At 35.5% G+C, this 7,617-nt stretch overlaps 1 non-coding gene across 1 annotated transcript; it reads left to right on the top strand.

Moving 5' to 3' along the window:
• Nucleotides 1–5,092: 5,092 nt before the first annotated feature.
• Trnaa-ggc (transfer RNA alanine (anticodon GGC)) lies at nucleotides 5,093–5,167 on the top strand. Its single transcript has one exon. It is a non-coding gene; the product is annotated as a tRNA-Ala (tRNA).
• The last annotated feature ends 2,450 nt before the right edge of the window (nucleotides 5,168–7,617 follow it).

Below are 7,617 nucleotides of genomic sequence, written 5' to 3'. Positions count from 1 at the left end.
AATCCACATTACATTCTATGTAATTATATTTTTAAAAAAATTGCAAAATGAACTGGGCTATATTTTTAAACAAATGTTTTTTTGGCATTTTAAAAAAGGCTATCAAAGGAGAGTTAATTTTCGCAAATAAGCCATACATTTTGATATGCTGCCTTGAAACCATAACTGGAAAAACCTGCAAAATTTGTAAATAAAGAAAATTATAATAAAACTACTTTGAGGGAACGCTATAGCATTTAAAGCAGAGGCGTGCAACATACGGCCCGCGGGCCACAGCACGGCCCGCGCTACCTTTTCACGTGGCCCGCACCGACTCCGTCAAGTAGCCCATTCATTTCTTAATACTTTTCTAAGTTATTTTTGTAAGGGAATCGTTGGTATTTTTCGATTTGTATTACGTCACACTGACGGAACCTCCATTATTGCGTCATAGTGTGCATTGTAGTAAAACTGCCTTGTTCTGCTGGTAATGATTCAGTATCATGATCTTACTTTATGGGTGCAGTGTTTTAAATATATATTAACATTTCACGTTTTTTTTTTATAAAAACTGTAAATGTTGTTCGATTGTCTGGCCCGCAGCACCATCATAACTATACATTATAGCCCGTTGCGATAAACAGTTGCACGCCCCTGATTTAAAGCTAATCTAGCTCAGTGTTAACCTTTTTAAGTCAAGGCCCACCTGCCGAGCGAAGCACGCGCGATTTTTTGGGTGTATTCCGGCATAAGTCTTTATTACAATGGCGAAAATAAAAAATGTTGAATTATAGGTCAACATTTTTTAATACGTTTTCCGTGTTGCCGTAACGCACTTAGCGGCCTTCCACGGCGCAACGGTAGAAAAGCGCTGATCTTAGTGAAAACAAAGCATTAAAACGTAAACAAAGTAGTAAAAATAGTCAACGTATGTGAAATGGACTCTGTCTATTTTGTCAAAGAGGTGGCGGGCAGGATGAATTACATCGGCGGGCCGATCCGTCCCGCAGGTTGCCGACCCCTGACCTAAAACAAAGCAAAATAGGGAAAATGTTGTTGACGTACTGCGATACTATGTTTCATGTGTTGCGATTCAAACCTTATAAACGTAATACGCTTGGTACGATTATATTGGTTTTTCACCTGCTTATATGACGCCGCCTCTGTACGAAATGCATTATTACTTGTAATACGTTATGGTCCTTAATCAGGCGCGGATCCAGGATTTTGTTTGTGGGGACGTGGAAATAAATCATAGATGACGTGATAAAGTTGCGTCAGAACGTGACGTCACGAATTAATCTTAAGCTGACGCCATAAAAAGTAATCTTTACAACACTACAAAGGTCGATCATTTGGTAAATTTTAGGTTGTATAAATGATGTACATTTCAATACAAAAGCTTTATTACAAAAATTGTTATTGATTCACACAAAGCGAAAAAAACGCCTTTATATTGTTTAAGTTGCCTAAATTTTTCATACGCTTCAATGAACATGATGTGATATTAATAAACTGGCGCAGAAAAATCCGTTTTAAAGGGCGGGAGTTTTGAACAAACAAAGTTTTATTGGTAAGGGCAGTTGCAATGTAAGTGTTATTTAGAAAGTGTTGGTAAAATGATACATCAGAAACAGCTGAGTTATTTTAGTTTAAAATTATACTGACAGTGTTGGACAAATTCAACTATTGGGCAATATAGGATATAATATTTGTCAAGTGTATTGCTTTGGTAGATATTTATAGTGGCATCATTCCCATAAACCCTGCCTGTGGCTTATCAGTTGGTATTTTATCAAAAACTATTTGAGTACTTGCATTTTTTTTCTACGATGTAAATGGGTTTGAACTGAATGCATGTATATTCAGCTAAGGGTGGATAATTTATGCTGATATAAAAGGTAACTAAACTATGGCCAATCTAGATTTTCTGTTATTTGTTTAGTTTTGCTTTTGTTAAAACAGCTTTTTCATTTCGCTATGTATAAACGTTTATTATTGATGTTGCAATGTCAATGCAAGGTATGCAAAGTTGGAAATGGGCAATGTGTATAATGTTACCTATTCAATTATGGCACTTTACCATGCCATCTTCGGTTACATAATATGTTTTTGATTTACTATGATTTTGTTATTCTTCATCCAGAGCTTCCAAACTTTTTAGTCTGCGATCACGTTTAAATTTACTAAAAGTGTAGGCCTGCTAGGCCCTTCATGATTAAATGAGACAAGCAAACATTTCATGTTATCTGCTTTTTGATTTATTAAGGTAATGTGTGCATTTTGAACAACATGTTATCGATTCACACAAAGCAAAAAACGCCTTTATATTGCTTAAGTTGCCAATTTTTTTCATTTTAATTTATTAGTATTTTAGTTTGATACGGTTCAACTTTCAATACAAAATCCACATTAGAAAGATGTTATGGAATCGCGCAAAGCAAAAAACAGGTTTATATTTTTTAAGTTGCCCACACTTTTTATTTCCGAGGGTGCGATGAGACGCACAACGCATTTGGGATAAAAAAAAAGATTTTATTAAAATAAGCTACATACTGAAATCGTATTTTACAAATATTTGCATTAAGTTGTTGAAATAGGCAAAAACAAATCCTCCTTGGATCCGCACCTGGTACTTCTACTTACAAAAACAAAAATGATGAACTGCGGACTGCTTTTCGCTCTGTATTGCCCAAGGCTTGTAACTCTGAACATTCGTACCAGAATAATTTGTCTTGTGGGTGATAGTTTACTTAATAATTGAAGTCGGATTTTAATTCGCCACATAGTAAAGTTGTATTTAATAAATAATTGCATTTAGTTGGGAAAAACTTTAACATTTTACTACCACAATGCTGTGCTTTGTGCCGACAACACTTTGAAACATGTTGAATGTTATAATGTAGGAAGGAAATCGGTTTTTGCTTTTCCTGCGCTTTTTGCTGCTGCTGGGTGCTGCACCTGCTTGGAATCTTATTCGACAAAAGACATGAAAATGAAATATAAGTTGCGAAAATTGTCTATTAACTTTTTAAAATTATCCGACGGTCTCTGTCGCAATCAAACGGTACATTTGCTTGCCTCTTTATTACCTCGAAATGGCGATATATTTTTTTATTATATATATTTTTTTAATTATGCTTTTAGAGCTTCAGATTTCATTATTTATAATATCTTTCTTATTACTTTTGGGCTCTTTATTATTGTATCTGGCCGCAGAACAGCATGTGGTGTTTAACGGACCTCCGTGTATAATCCACTTTTACAGTTGCTGCTTAGATTTAGAAGCTTATCATACGCTCACGCTTAAAATTTGCATAAAGGAAATGGAAGGAAAGGAGCGAACTTATAAAGTTCATCGCGAGGTGGCCATTGCGTTTTTAACCTAAACAACGTATATTGTTGGTATTGGAACAAAATTGCTAGATTTGTTCTCCTTTTGTCCTACTCCAAAACAAACCAAACAGAAAAATACGTTCAAAATTACCTTTGTTCGTGTTTTTGTATTTTATTGTATGCACTAAATTTCCAACCATTCACTTCGGGCACTATTCGCTTGATTGGTCCCACTTGCCTTGGACTGGGTGCAAAACTCCGCGGAGCAAAGAAGCCAAAATTTTTTTGGAATGTCAAAGGAGTCAAAAGCAAAGCTACGATTCAACGAGGTACAGTGAATCGCGACAAACCGAGCTTGCATTATGCTTGCCAAGTTTAACCAGAACATTTTCGGGAGAAAATTGATTCTCTACAACGCATCACTTAGTTTGGAGTCCCCGAATTGTTTTCATAAAGAGCCGGATAACACACTTGAGTTCACGGGCTGGATATTAAATGTTGTGTTTAACCTAATTAACTTGATTTGTTAAACGAATTACATATTATTAAATAATAACAGTGAGCCCCATGAAATTATCGTTAAGGTTGAAATTTCATTACAATTTAGGTTTCAATCGCATCCGACACCAATTCATTTTTGTTTCATGGCCTCGTCGCCGTGAACTAGTAAGGCAACCACCAGTCCCGCAAGATGGGCTCTCTTTCTCGAGTATCGGACGACGTCCGACCACAGTAATGCTGACGCTCTCGTTGAGGGCCAACCGACATGCTCTTATTTTTGTAGAGAAGTGTTTCTTAACCGTGGCTCTCTTCTCCTACACTACAGGAATGGAGCTTCACAATTATGTCCAATTTTAAACTAAAACTTGTGGTTTTGTTATGGCTTCAAAGACCAGTGTTGTAATGACTTAAGTCCTGATTAAGAACAGTTTTGCGAAAGCTTAACCAGACTTCAAAACAACTTGTCTTTATATAGGGTGCCACCTGATTACCCTATTTAGTTTTGTTAAAATTAACACAAAGTGTTTAAAAGGCATAAACCAATAATGTAAACACATTCTTGGTTTGTTATGTATCCCCTTTACTAGTACGCGAATAGAACAAGGATTGGAAACCGTTTGATTTAACAATGCTGTTAGAACAAGGATTGGAAACCATTTTATTTAACAATGCTCCTGGCCGCAGATAATGATGTACACATGTTGCCCGCGGACATGGGATTAGATCATCCGTATAGTACACACACGTAAGACGTTATAAACTGCTTTGAAGAGAAGCGAAAGGCACATTTACAATAGTCACGCAGCAGAACGGGTGGTATATAAAATAGACCAGCAAGCGATTTTACCAATATACAAGGCTATTACAGCAAACAGATAGTGATTTAACATTATACAATTATTTTAAAGCAAGAATAGCATGGTAACACAAAAAAGTATATACAAAGATGTTATAATAACAAAAACCCAAATTTTGAGTTCGAACCTCACTGCAGGCTAGTTGTTTTTCTAGTCTGCTCTGCTTGCATCATTGATCGACAGATTCGGTGAGTCTGCAATGGCTTTTCGGTGTACTAATAATACGTAAGCCGTTATCGTTGGTCAAAAAGCAGCTTCAGAAGGGCTAGATCTCAGTTGTAAGCACACATATATGTGTGTACATATGTTTCATTGTATTATGATATGATACTGGCGATCCCCTTCATTATGAAGTTGCTTGTACTAACAGATTGAGCAAGCATTGGCGTATGGTTGTTTCTCGACTCGTTCCCTTCTGAGCCTGCATAGCTCAGTTGGTAGAGCGACGGTCCCGGCTTGACCGGAGGTCGTGAGTTCGAACCTCACTGCAGGCTAGTTGTTTTTCTAGTCTGCTCTGCTTGCATCATTGATCGACAGATTCGGTGAGTCTGCAATGGCTTTTCGGTGTACTAATAATACGTAAGCCGTTATCGTTGGTCAAAAAGCAGCTTCAGAAGGGCTAGATCTCAGTTGTAAGCACACATATATGTGTGTACATATGTTTCAAACCCAAATTTTATTCGATATTTGAAAGAAGTTATTTTGTGGGTTAAGCTGAGGTAAACAAATATTAAAAGCAAGTCTTTCTTAGTCGGATAAACTTTTCACTCGCTTCAATGCTACGCAGACACCTGGTTTCGTTTAAATCCCGGCTACCTGTGTCGAGTTTTAGCTGTTTGATCTTACTTTTCATGTCGCGCATTAGTGGAATCACGTAATCACGTACGATACGTTTATTTTTCTTGTCACTTTTTATCATCGATTCATTTGTGACTGTCATATCACTAACACACAACCGAATGCCTTCTACTACATCGTTGTGATCCTTATAAGTAAAGAAAATATCTGACGAAATTATATAGAATAAAATCGATTCTAAGTATTTTGTCTCGCCCCAACGCCTTCCTGCATATCTTCTTAGTTCTGTGGCGGTTGTTTGACCTTTAACTCGATCTCGTACGTCATCCACGACTTGTCTTGCTTCTAGGAAATTTCCTTCGTTCACCAATTCCACGTACTTTCCAATAAGCGGAACAATTTTTTCAACATCTAAATATAGACTTAATCATCAAAGGAAAAATTAATATTTTTATTTATGCAATTTTGATAAAAAATGTTCGGCTAAAAAACATGTTTATTTACTGATGAACTGAAATAAAATCAGTAGCCGTAGAGCAAATAGGCAAGTTAGTAGGAATATTATTTAAAAGCTATCAGAACTTACTTTGTGAACATAAAAATTCTTCAAATGACATCCCGTTAGCACCTGTAAATAATATATTTAACAAGATTGACGTAAGTTAAATAATACAAGCATGTTACTTATACGTCCATGGCTTAATTTAAATCAGGTTCACAGGTTTTCATAAATCGCAGATATAAAATAATACTTTACTTTTTTTTCTACAAAACGTTTATTAAGGCAATAATGGTATTGTTACAAAGATTCGACTTTCTTTAATGCTAATAAGTGTTAAGGCGGTGAAACTGCGCTTGGCCAAATCGCTAACATATTTCACTAGAAACCTAAAATATTCACTAGAAACCTAAATATAGTACAGTCTTGTACCTAAATATAGTACAGTCTGTTCTGCGTACTGATTTTCCTTTGTGAGAAAACTAAATTGACATGGAATTTATTCAATTTTTAACTTTTTAAGAACACTGAAACATAAAATGACTCACAAGTAGTTTCGTTCAAAGGTTGGAGTTCTTGAATGTTTTGCGAAGCTTGTTCTTCATCTGCAAACGGTCAAATGTTGGGAAAAACGACTACGTAAACTAACACATTTTTACCAATTTTTTTCTATTCTTAGAAACTTTTTCTCTTTGTGGTCACACACATCTCATCCTTCACTCTTTTGACTCAACTTAAATAGGTCATTAGCTACGTTTAGGTGATCGGCAAATAGAATAAACCAATAAATAGCTATAGTTTTTACAGCGGGAAACTAATAACATACTTTTTTTCTTTTGTCGTCTGAAATACCAAATGACCAGGAAGATTGTTAATGCTATGAGCGCAAATGCTGCAGAAATTCCCAACACAACTGGTAATGGCGATTCGCTTTCACCTGTAAACAACAATATCATTAGGAAAATCAAATCTAAAAAATAACTATTTTGGTGTATTCAGTCTGCTGTTTACTTCAATCTTCAATTTTTTTTTTTATCTTTGGACACTACAGGTTATTTTCAAGTTACTTGTTTTATGACGCCATGTTATGACGTAACTTTGTGACTTTATGTATGTCATGTTGATGTTTCCCGAAACAAATATCGTGGTTTAACCTCTGATAAAGTACAATAAGAGCCATTGATAATCGCTAAGCTAATAGTGCAGTTTTGCTTTAGGTAACTGTAACGGGATTTTAAATAACTAAACAAGGAATTTAAATTTTTTGGTAAGCCTGATTAATATAAGGATCGTTGTAAATACCTTGTTTTCCTTCAACTATAACATTTATTGCTTTGCTGAACGAACTTTGGCCAAATTCGTTGCAAATTTTAACCCTGATCTCGCACGAGAAAGCTTTTTTTGGGGTGGGATTCGAGATCTGCAACACGAAACTGTTGTGTTAAAGGGTTATTGCAAATATAACAAATAAACAACATGCAGAAGCGATAGCAAATTAAAAAGATGTTGCAATGAATATATATGGTTCGTCGCAACATGAATATTACGTTATAAACAATCACATAAAAGAATTTTGGCTACTATCGGTAGTTTTTTGGCAACAAGGGATGTTTTTTCCAATAATAAATAAATACGTACAGTTACCAA

The sequence above is a fragment of the Ascidiella aspersa genome, chromosome 2 (assembly GCF_963924565.1).
Source record: "Ascidiella aspersa chromosome 2, kaAscAspe10.2, whole genome shotgun sequence".
In the NCBI taxonomy this organism is placed as follows: Eukaryota; Metazoa; Chordata; class Ascidiacea; order Phlebobranchia; family Ascidiidae; genus Ascidiella; species Ascidiella aspersa.
This window is presented reverse-complemented; position numbering and strand designations above follow the sequence as displayed.